This window comes from Dermacentor andersoni, chromosome 3, assembly GCF_023375885.2.
Source record: "Dermacentor andersoni chromosome 3, qqDerAnde1_hic_scaffold, whole genome shotgun sequence".
NCBI classification, from domain to species: Eukaryota; Metazoa; Arthropoda; class Arachnida; order Ixodida; family Ixodidae; genus Dermacentor; species Dermacentor andersoni.
In genome coordinates this window covers 178,812,973-178,825,310 of record NC_092816.1, presented here as the reverse complement: position 1 = coordinate 178,825,310, position 12,338 = coordinate 178,812,973, and the positions used below count along the sequence as shown (strand labels likewise).

The following is a 12,338-nucleotide window of genomic DNA, read 5'->3' as shown; positions in this document are numbered from 1 at the left end:
CTACTGAAGATTTGTGTTTTATATGTGGAAATATTGCACGGAACTAGGTAAGTGTTTGTAGTCAGGCAATGCAAAAGTGCACCATTGTTCCGTTTCGCATGCAAGTGATTCATGGCTTACGACAAGTTTCTCCTCCTAGGACAACGTGTTAATGCGAATAAAGAAAGAAAACACAATGACAAATTTGTACTGACCACATGTGAGCGGTGACACTTGTTGTGCCTATTGAGCCACTTCTACGGTTTCTGGCTCATATCCCACTGTGCAGTCGATGCGAAAGTCTTGCATCAGGTTCATTTTTTTTTCTTTTTCGATTAATCTACTCCTATATCTGCAGTGAAGTTAACGGTAAGTCATGAACCAAGCTGTCTTCCTAGCTGTGCCTGTTCTGTGTATACATCACAGGAGGAGTTTGTATGACATAACATACTAGTACCGTACAGACGACGCGTACAACGTGTGGCCACGTATGCCAACTGCTGCAGAATGTAAATAAGTGTTCAATGGACCACACCCACATATAACTATGAAGTATATGCTCAGAAGCCAATGTATCATGACTACTGTAAAGGATAGCTTATCAAAAAAAAAGTAATGCCGCGGTGGTTTAGACGACATGGCGTGGCTCTGCTAAGCCTGATGCGAGGGGATGAAATATCTGCGTTCGCTATTGTTTAGCAAGGAGATCTATTCTTAGTTGTTCATTTGTTTTGCGCATTGCTGAAACATAATCACTAGCTTCTTTACCACATATCTTTTTCTGCGTTTATTGCAACGAACAATAGCGGTAGGACACCGCCGAACAAGGGTGCAAGTAGCAGCTATGCCTGCAGGAATACGTCGTGACGTGCTCATATCCAATAGCACGGAGCGTTGCAACCGATATGCCTTCAGGGAGAACTTCCTTTGTCCGGCCGAAATTAACCACAGGGCGTCACGTCCGGTTATCGGCGAAGGTGACGACGGAGATGGGCACAGTGATATTGCGCATCAAAAGGACATCAGGAACAGGTGTTGCGACGTAATCACCATCGGGCACAGGAAAACATGATACCAATTTGACGAAAGTCAAACCTTTAGGCGGCAGGCGAACGAAGGCGGTTGCACTAAAGTTGTTCGTATGTTCGGCACGAATATGCGCGAGTAGAGGAAGTTCAAGGCAAAGTGTACCGGCAGAACTGTCGATCAAAGCTGAATGCGCCGCAAGAAAGTAGAGTCCGAGGGTTAGGTCATCGGGATAATTAGTCAGCAATGTAAAAAGAACACTGTAAAAAGAACAGGGACGTGGCGGCCGGCGATACTTATATGGGAAGTACACAGTCCTGTGACGCCAACAGTGCTGCCATCGGCGACGCGTACGGCTCGAGTTGTAGGAGACGTGAGAACTTTGCTCAGTCGACGAGGAAGGTTACAACTCATTATGGACACCTGGGCTCCAGTATCTATTAACGCCGTCAAAGAGACACCGTCGACGGGACCATCAAGTAAGTTTTGGTTCGTTGGGAGCGTTCCACGACAATTTCGACACGACGAAGATAATGCAGCGCTACCTCCAGGAGCTGCACGGTCTAGTTTTCCGTCCGGGATGGTCCATAATTGGTCGGCGATGAATAGCGGCGTGGCTGGGGTGACGGGGACCGACGGCGCTGAAATTACGGCGAGAGAGCACAACGACTGACATGGACGGATACGTCAGAGGATATGTCAGAGGCACACGGCGAGGCGAGTAACGGTGCGGGTCGGCATATGGGCGAGGAGACGGGGAAAAGATCTCCAATACGGCGATGTGCAGGAGGTGCGGCAGTGGCGAACGACGTGGCCAGTGCGGAGGCAACGGAAGCAAATGGGCTTGTCGTCCGGATTCTCCACTCGGTAGGGTTGCGGTATCTCGGTGGGGAATACAGATCACCGTGAGGTGAAGCAGTCGGCACTCGTCGGGCGTCAGGTCGGGAGACGGAGCAGGCAGCAGGAAAACCTAGGTTAGCAAGTTCTTGCCGTACAACTGCCTGAATGAGAGAGATCGATGGGCTGGTTCATCAATGCTGGTGTAAGTGGGCGTGAATGGAATGGCACAGGACTTGTAGCCTCGAGCTCCCGGCGAACAATACGTTTGACGTGCTCATTAAAGGGTGGTGGTGCGGTAAGGTCAACGCAAGACGATGTCGCAGCCGTGTGAGGGAGCCGGGAAAAATGTTGAATCACGCGGTTGCTTTTCGCGAGCTCAAAGCGGCGGCATTGCTTAACCATGATGTCGATGGTGGACACATTTTTGAAGAACAACAAGTTGAAGGCGTCGTCCGCGATCCCTTTGAGTACGTGGCCGGCTTTGTCAACCTCGGCCATTTCTTCGTCGACTTTCCGGCAAAGAGCGAGCACGTCTTCTATCTACTAGACATACAATTCAGTGTGTCTGAACTCGGGTAACAAGCTCTTTTCTAGCAGCCAGCTGGAGATCTCCTCCTCGTGTGTCCAAAACCAGACACGATGAGTTCCTCCCAAGTAGAATAAGACATTGGCTAGCATAATGATAGGATCCCAGCGGTTGTTTTGGCTTACACTCGTATACAGGCTGAGCCAGTCCTCAATGTCGACATTATCTTGGCCGGAGAATATGCCAGGATCGCGGGGATTGGAAACGGTAACGTACGTTGTTGTCGCGGTCGCAGGAGTAGAAGGAGAAGAGGTGTCGTCACCGGGAGCCATGGGGAAAAGCCGGACGGTGCGGCCGCTGCGGAGCTCCGTGGCGAGGACGGGGAACGGCACCCTCCACCAAAATGTTACGTGAACAAAGGATTAAGACTGGAGACTATCTACAAAGTATATTTAAAAAAATTGGAGGACGCTTAAGCTTCGCCTTCAAGAGTGAAACGCGACAGCGTTCCCATCGGCCCGCCAAGGGGTGTAAGACAATGCGCTACGGCGCAGCGATCACTTACGAGGCACCCTGCATCGGGCTTTGCACCCACCAATCACGCGGTGAGCGTCGAGCAACGCAGCGTTCGGCGCGGCAACGAAACGTGCGCCTGAGCAAGCGCAACGAACCAAAGAACTCGGTGTCTCGGAGGGGGAAACGATCTACGCCAGCCAAACGTCGTTATCGGCACGGGCAGAGAGATATATAGATAGTGATCTAAAGAAAGGAAGGACGCTTGATTCTGCAACCCGTGAGAGAGCACGTCGAAGCGTCGTCAGGGGAGAGGGAGTCGGGGCCGCGACGCGCCTCGCACCGATCCCCGCACAGCCCCAATGCGCGCGTGGCGCGCCACCTGTCAGGGCAGCGCCGTACATTGAGAGGAGGGGGTCTTCTGTGCTTGTCGCAAGATGGCTCTGCGTGTGCGGAAAGCGCAGAAGAAATGTAGCGGAAACGTACTTCGCTATCGTGTAACTGCAACTTCTGTAAGTTACATGCTCATAATTACCGATATACACCGCAGTATAACTTTCTACGGCACGTTTCTAAGACTACACCGCATTCACTAGAGGCGCTTTTGTACGCTTTGATGCATCGAACTCGTGGCGGAGTGGTAGTGTCTCCGCCTCACACTCCGGAGACCGTGGTTCGATTCCCACGCAGCCCATGTTGCAAGTTGTTTTTATTTATGCCTGCCGGGATTTTTCGCTCACGGCCAACGCTGCGGACGCCGACGACACCGGCTTTTCTGCGACACGAGCTCCTTAATGCTGTCGCGCTAAAAGGTAATTGTAGCGCTGGCCATTTCAGCCGACAGCTCGAGAGTCAGAGAGTGTTCGTGGTCTTCGTCGGGGCGCCCACGCGCATCGGCCGCAAGAAACACGCAATATGCATGTATTTTATTTTATGTTGTTGAGAAATATTGGTGTCTGTCGGAAACTGCATCGTTTAAAATGCAGAAACGCACAATGAGATACAAGGTAGTTTTGTGAGCGCAGCTTCTTTATGAATTTTATATTATCAGGAACTATGGAGTCACTCGGAATGCCTTCCAAACTACCAATGTGTAACCGTGTGTACCAATGTGTACCAGTGTCCTTTTATCGTGTAACCGGTTGGTTTTTACGACACAGTGCCTATATTTATTGGGGACTGACCGTGCTCTCACAACCAGCTTTATTTCAGCCCAATAACTAACCGAATATCAGCATTTCTTACTACACGTGTAAACTGTACAGTAGGATCAGTATCGCAAAATGAGCACATTCACAATGGGATGTCGGTGCACTTTTATTACTTTAGTTAGGCGTTCGTTTGTTCTTGTGGATACGCACAGGCAAAAATAAAATAAAAGGAAGCATTCAACACCTAACGTTCTATGAGTTTATTTCAACACACACGAAGGTGAAAAATATCGCTTATTGACAAGTATAACACTCTTTGGTACCTTCATTTGGCTGTCTTTATATCTTACAGGAATGCGTCGCGCTATATTGATGATCTTCGGCGCTTTAGCGCTGTTCGTGCTGTGTGGTGAGTATTTGTGTAAGGCATATTTATTGCGAATTGCTGAACTTCGCGAAATATGCAACAGTACCAGTGTTGACCTCTCATTGCACTGCTTTACCTTAAACTACTACGATTTGACGGAGTAACGCCTGAATAGTGCTGGTGGTGCGGCAGAAATCAATCAGGAAAGATTCATTAGGGTGCCTTTTTGTTTCATCGTAAGATAAAACGTAAATGATACAATATAGCAGGCTAAATCTTTCGTTCATTTGATATTGAATTCTTCCTACTCGTGATGACACTTTGGCACATCTATATGTCTTCTAATATTATTATAAACAAAATATATTTGACACAATAGTGCCGAAAGCGGAGACAGTTAGTAAGCAACTATAAAGTGGAAAGCAGCGAAAAACTCAACGTGCACAAGCAAGAAGACCAACAGGATCAGGTTTAAACTAAACACAGGTTTTTTATCATGGGAAATCAAGCGGTAAAAGCGAAAGCCCGGTTGTCTGGGCACAATGCTAATCCATAGGCGAGTAAAGAAACGCTAACTGGGAAGTAGAAAGAATTAAGGAAAAAACATACACAAACAATACATTTTCGCACTTGTGTACGTGCCTGCCTAGTTTACGATTTTTATCCTTTCTGATTGCTCAAATGGATAGACTTAGAATGGCCTTCAAAAGGAGTAACAATGACAGGTCGCCTCAGTTCTCTGCAGCTGAGGTATACATTATAGGACGCCCGTCATGAGCCATTATCGAAAAAGGTGAATATTACGCTCAAATCTTTTTCAGTCCTGTTTATCACGCCCACAGTTTACGAATGTACTTACAGTCAAGGGCTTATGTGACTGTGTGACTGAGGTCTTAACAGAATGGCTTCTGTGTATGGCGTCAGCATTTTCAGCGGGCGAAGAACGAGAAACGCCCGTGTACCGTGCATTTCGCGCACGTTAAAAAGCACAGGTGGCTGAAATTAATGCGGAGACCCACGATGCTGCGCTCCTCATATTCATATCTTGTTTTTGGCACGTAAAACCCAGAATCTGATCAGTTCACTTTCAGTGGACACCAAAACGCTGTACTATGTAGTATCTCATTACGGCTTGCTTCCATTGGTGCTGCTCCATTGCTACTACTTTCCCCTTTCCTGTGGACTGTCTCTTTAACTTCTTGTTCACTATTTGATGTCCGCGACTGTTAAATTTTCTGATTATTTATATGCACACACACGCACACACACGCATATATATATATATATATATATATATATATATATATATGTGTGTGTGTGTGTGTGTGTGTGTGAGTGTGTGTATATATATATAACGGAAGACAGCAAGCCGCTGTCTGAGAGGACAGGAAGACGAAGAATAAAGTCAGTGTTCGGGTGACCATGTTTGATTCCGTCCGCAACCTCCTACTTACTTCACACAAGTTGACGCGATAAAGACCTGACAGCCACCTCATCGGCCTCACATGACTCCACAGCATGAACCTGGAGCGCATTGCTCCACCACCGACACCGACCAACATCGTGACCCCATCAAGGCAAGCCTTGGTCATACCCGAGTACACCAGATCAGCGGACGATTTTCCCGTGCAAGACTGGTTTCTCTTCGAGCTCCACGCATCTGCTGCATCATGGTCAGAACGGGATACGGTCGCCAACTTCAATGACTACCTCACCGGCGAGGCATTTTGGTTCTACCTCACGTACATCTTTGAAACAACGAATCGTGGGAGAAAATCAAAGAGATGATCAGTCGATTTCAAGTATACGTTGCAGATCCCTCTAATATGCACCAGCTGAAAACATATCAACTCGATCGCTGCAGTCATCCACAGTCTCCACATAGTTATATTGATCCGAGGCAACTAAAGTGACGTATTACTGGACCATTCAAAACTATCTCTTGTAGTGATCCTACCAAAAAGACGAAACAAAATCGCACTCCTACTATTATTTCACCAGGCACAATGGATAAAGCAAATCCTCCGCTCTCTGAGCGATATCCAAGTCACTTTCCTTCAGGGCCAAACCTTCCATCAGGTTTCACTTCCGTGCAAAAATTACTAAAATGTGCGTCCTCATCCCGTCATCGTACCCTTGCCATCGTTAATAAATCGGATGCGTTCACTGCGTCTTGTAGGTGCGCCTCAACTGATTTCAAGCCACGGGACACTTCTATGAAGCTGATTCCGCAGCAGGTTCTTCACAGAATCGTTTTGTTCCGTGCATTTCCGTGTTCCGTGCAGTGTTCCCAAATGAAACCTCCACTTGTATAGAGGCAGACGTATCCCTATAAGCACTTGGTGCAGTCACATCCACAGCGACTTCGTCCAATAATCGACCTGGTTGCATGAATGGAATCAATACGACAAGTCAAGTTAGGCCATTTCTTTTTCCACTGGAAAATAAGATGGCTACGTGCTAAAAAGCGGGAGTGTCCAGTGCTACCGGGGCTTAGCGGAAAGACGAGAACTAGGAGTCGGATTCCTAATTAATAAGGATACAGCTGGTAACATGCAGGAATTATATAGCACTGACGAGAGGTTGGCAGGTCTTATTGTGAAACTTGATAAGAGTTACAAATTGAAGGTCGTACAGGTCTACGCCCCAACATCCAGTAATGATGACCAGAAAGTCGAAAGCTTCTACGAAGACGTGGAATCGGCTTTGGGTAAAGACAAAACAAATTACACTATACTGATGGGTGACTTCGATGCCGGGGTAGGCAAGAAGCAGGCTGGAGACAATTTAGTGGGGGAATATGGCATAGGTTCTAGGAATAGCAGGGCAGATTTATTAGTATAGGTTACAGAACAGAATAATAAGCGGATAATGAATACGTTCTTCCGCAAGCGGGATAGCCAAAAGTGGACGTGGAGGAGCCCGATTGGCGAGACTAGAAATGAAATAGACCTTATACTCTGCGCTAACCCAGGTATCATACAATATGTGGACGTGCTCGGCAAGGTGCGCTGCAGTGGCCATAGGATGGTAAGAACTCGAATTAATCTAGACTTGAGGAGGCAACTGAAGAAACTGGTACATAAGAAGGCGATCAATGAGTTAGCGGTAAGAAGGAAAATAGAGGAATTCCGGATCAGGCTACAAAACAGGTATTCGGCTTTAACTCAGGAAGAGGCCTTTAGTGTTGAAGCAATGAACGACAATCTTATGAGCATCATTAAAGAGTGCGCAGCAGAAGTCGGTGGTAACTCCGTTAGACAGGATACCAGTAAGGTATCACAGGAGATGAAAGATCTGATCAAGAAACGCCAATGTATGAAAGCCTCTAACCCTATAGCTAGAATAGAACTGGCAGAACTTTCCAAGTTAATCAAGAAGCCTAAGACAGCTGACATAAGGAAGTATAATATGGATAGAATTGGGGAAGCTCTCAGGAACGGAGGACGCCTAAAAGCAGTGAGAAAGAAACTAGGAATAGGCAAGAATCAGAAGTATGCCTTAAGAGACCAAAGCAGGCGATATTATTACTAATATGGATGAGATAGTTCAAGTGGCTGAGGAGTTCTATAGAGATTTATACAGTACCAGTGACATTCACAACGACAATGGATGAGAGAATAGTCTACAGGAATTTGAAATTTCACAAGTAATGCCGGAAGAAGTAAAGAAAGCCTTGGGGGCTATGCAAACGAGGAAGGCAGCTGGGGAGGATCAGGTAACAGCAGATTTGTTTGAGGATGATGGATTAATTGTTCTAAAAAAGCTGGCCACCCTGTATAAGCAATGCCTGGTGACCTCGAGCGTACCGGAATCTTGGAAAAACACTAACATAATCCTAATTCCTAAGAAAGGGGATGCCAAGGACTTGAAAAATTATAGACCGATCAGCTTACTGTCCATTGCCTACAAACTATTTACTAAGGTAATCGCAAATAGAATCAGAAACGCCTTAGACTTCTGTCAAGCAAACGACCAGGCAGGATTCCGTAAAGGCTACTCAACTATCATTTGGGTGATAGAGAAATGTGTGGAATATAACCAACCCTTATATGTCGCTTTCATTGTTTACGAGAAAAGTTTGATTGAGACGAAACCTCAGCAGTCACGCACGCATTACAGAATCAGGGTGTAGACCAGCCGTATGTAAAAATACTAAGACACGTATATCGGCTCCACAGCCACCGTAGTCCTCCATAGAGAAATATGTGGAATATAACCAACCCTTATATGTCGCTTTCATTGTTTACGAGAAAAGTTTGATTCAGACGAAGCCTCAGCAGTCACGCACGCATTACAGAATCAGGGTGTAGACCAGCCGTATGTAAAAATACTAGGACACGTATATCGGCTCCACAGCCACCGTAGTCCTCCATAAAGAAAGCAACAAAATACCAATAAAGAAAGGCGTCAGGCAGGGAGATACGATTTTTCCAATGCTATTCAGAGCGTGTTTACAGGAGGTACTCACAGACCTGGATTGGGAAGAATTTGGGATAAGAATTAATGGAGAATGCCTTAGTAACTTGCGATTCGCTGATGAATCTGCAGAAAACTAAAGTACTGTTTAACAGTCTCGGAAGAGAGCAGCAGTTTACGATAGGTAGCGAAGCACTGGAAGTGGTAAGGGAATACATTTACTTATGGCAAGTATTGACCGTCGATCCGGATCATGAGACTGAAATAATCAGAAGAATAACAATGGGCTGGGGTGCGTTTGCCAGGCATTCTCAGATCATGAGCAGCTGGCTGACATTATCCCTCAAGAGAAAAGTGTAGAACAGCTGTGTTTTACCAGTGCTCATTTACGGGGCAGAAACATGAAGGCTTACGAAAAGGGTTCTAGATAAATTGAGGACGATGCAACGAGATATGGAAAGGAGAATGACGGGTGTAACGTTAAGGGATAAGAAAAGAGCAGATTGGGTGAGGTAACAAAAGCGAGTTAGTGACATATTAGTTGAAATTAAGAAAAAGAAATGGGGCATGGACAGGACATGTAATGAAGAGGGAAGATAACCGATGGTCATTAAGGGTTACGGACTGGATTCCAAGGGAAGGCAAGCGTAGCAGGGTGCGACAGAAAGTTAGGTGGGCGGATGAGATTGAGAAGTTTGCAGGGACAACATGGCCACAATTAGCACATGACCGGGGTAGTTGGAGAAGTATGAAAAAAGCATGTGTCCTACAGTGGGCGTAACCAGGCTGATGATGACGATGATGATGTTGACGACGACGATGATGATGATGATTTTCCAATGGGACACCACAATCAAACCACCAACTTCGTAAGTTCATTTCGCATCCTAGAGCATTTACATCGATCAGCATCGAACAGCTGACACAAGGCGTTCTAGCTGCTTTGCATATTTCGAACGCTTTTGCTCACACCAGATGCCAAGAAATTGCTGACATTGCAGACGAATCGAGGGCACCGGATATCACATATTGCCAACTAACAGAAGTGTCCTCTCAGCACGACGGCACATGGATAGCAGCCTTACATGTGGCTTTTGAAGAACCTCGCAATGGACTTCACCATCAGAAAAGCCACAGTAGGAAGCGTTGTCCCAGCAAGTCTAAGAACAAGTACGGTTAATGCAAGGGCGAGTCTGACACAGACGATGGCAATGTCGAAAAATAGCGCCATCGAAAGGGAAGACGCAATACAAAAGAATACATGTACGCACAAATCAACTGAACCGAAGAATAGCTCAACAATTAGGTCGTTTTCCTACAAATGACTTTTTCAACCCCACCAATCAAGACCTGGCCTCATACGGCGAATGCAACAAGAGCGCAAGCAACGACGAATGGGACAGCTGCCAATTTTCTGGCGCACTAAAGCAACACAAACGCCCCATCAAAAACTTCGCGCAGCGTGCACTAGTTTCAGACGACGTACATGTCCAACCACCAGAAGCAAGCCGACTTCATGTCAACGGCAGCTCTCCAATGATAGCAATCAACCAAAATCCACACGTTCTTCCTTCCACATGCACTAGCTTCAAGTGCAATCATAGTTCCCTCTCCTGCAAGGCACTTCAAGCTTACTCAAACGTATCGAGAGCTCAACATGTACCACGATCAAGGCTCATGTGCTTCGGCGCATGTAGATGTCGTCCGGAGCGCAACAGACATCACCGTCCCCCAGAGTTATGCTGAATGTCACCGGACTGCGATAATTTATTCTTAGCTTAAATTAGTATACAGAGATAAATAGGGACATTGGAACGACTGCACCTTTGGATTTTTGCCACCCATTGCTCCCTCTTGTGTTGCTTGCTGCGCGCGCTCTTTTGGGGGAGGGGGAATGTGTAACGGAAGACAGCAGGCCGCTGTGCGAAAGGAGAGGAAGACGAAGAATAAACGCAGCGTTCGTGCGACCATATTTGTCTCCGTCCGCAACCTCCCATTCGCGACACACACACACACATATATACAATTTTATTGAATGGAGCCAAGGATTTAAAACAAGTAAATGGCCGCAGCTGAAGGAAACCAACGGCACATGGTTTGCCGCCATGTGGTGCTCCTTAGAGTCTTCTTATATTACGCTTAATGAGTTCATTAACTAAGATGAATTAAGCAAAACATTTACTATTTTGTTTAGGACCAAGTGTATTTCATTGTGCTGTAGAGGGGAATCGGAAACGACAGATCCAATTTTTTGTGGCAGCGTACATGCTGTGTGGCAATTTATTGCGGTGTTTAAAGGAGGCACGCAAAATATGAAACACAACGACATGACTGCGCTCGTGCGCTATGACACTGCAGCGCTCTCAGCCATGCGTCGAGCTTATTGCTTATCAGGGATGACGGCGCTTCCTTTTCATGTGCCACCGCCAGTGATGCTGACGCACTGTGAAGCCGATGCCTATAACCACGGCCCCTGAATTCGCCACGGTCCCCGATCATGGTTCTTTCGCATGAAGTGCGGTTAAAGAAGCACAAGGAAGTTAAAAACTCGCTATACTTTTGCAGAGGCCGTCATGGATTACACCAATACCTGAACCCCCAAAAGAAATATATATCGCGTTCAGAGAGAACAGCTAAGAATTCTCCTCATTCCTCGTAACATGTACCCCACCTGCCACAGTGAGACGGATGGACTAGGCCAAGGCTCTGCACACCCGCTTTGCCACTGATAGCAAAGCAGCGTACGGTGGTCAACTACGCCGAGCAAACTATATCGGAAGGCTGAATTAAAACCACTAACCCACAGCAGAGCTACCGCCTTGTCCTCAGTCAACGCACCCAACAAGTACAATATGAGAGCTTCTAAATCCCTTATTCGTAAGTATACTAAAGGACGCATCTGCGCAATATCTAATCAGTTTGGCAAATGAAACGCTAAACATCGCATTGTCCTAATGGGCCCTAGCTAACACCCCGGCAATATGGTCTCCTACCAAGAGGCTTGAGGTTTGGCTTGCAGACCCCACGGCCCCAAAGAGGCCGGAACGGATGAGGAGGAGATAGAGGCAAATTGCTGGTCACACGCGAGCATATGGTCACGTGTCAAGAAATTACACAAAATTGTTTCACAAGAAACGCATGTTTACAAATATTTACAAATAAGGTGATTGCAGAGGAGCCCCAGCAGCCAAGATGGCGAGGAAAACTTCTAACTCTTCTTCAACGATGCCAGCCTAATGCTACAGACGTCTTCTATATCGCGGCATTACAACCCGGGAGAAAACACTCGCACCATCCCGGCAGCCAACAGTGCAGCATCAACGGATGGGTTATACAGCTTTATCCGAGCAACGTGAAATACATAAGTCAGGATCAGCATAGAAGGCAACATTAGCATTGCTGGTGCAATCTCATATGTCACGTCAAAACACGCGGAAGGCGGGAAATGGAAATTCAAGACAATGAGCAAAACGAGAAGACGGTGAAAGCAGAAGCCAAAATTTCGACAAGAGGACTT

At 46.6% G+C, this 12,338-nt stretch overlaps 1 long non-coding RNA gene across 1 annotated transcript in view; it reads left to right on the top strand.

Moving 5' to 3' along the window:
• The first annotated feature begins 211 nt into the window (after window positions 1-211).
• The window catches only part of LOC126524438 (uncharacterized), a 48,356-nt gene continuing 36,229 nt past the window's right edge, over window positions 212-12,338 (top strand). Inside the window, exons 1-2 of the long non-coding RNA XR_007597954.3 lie at window positions 212-348; window positions 4,388-4,444. This is a non-coding gene — a long non-coding RNA (uncharacterized lncRNA). The remainder of the gene's footprint in view (window positions 349-4,387; window positions 4,445-12,338) is intronic.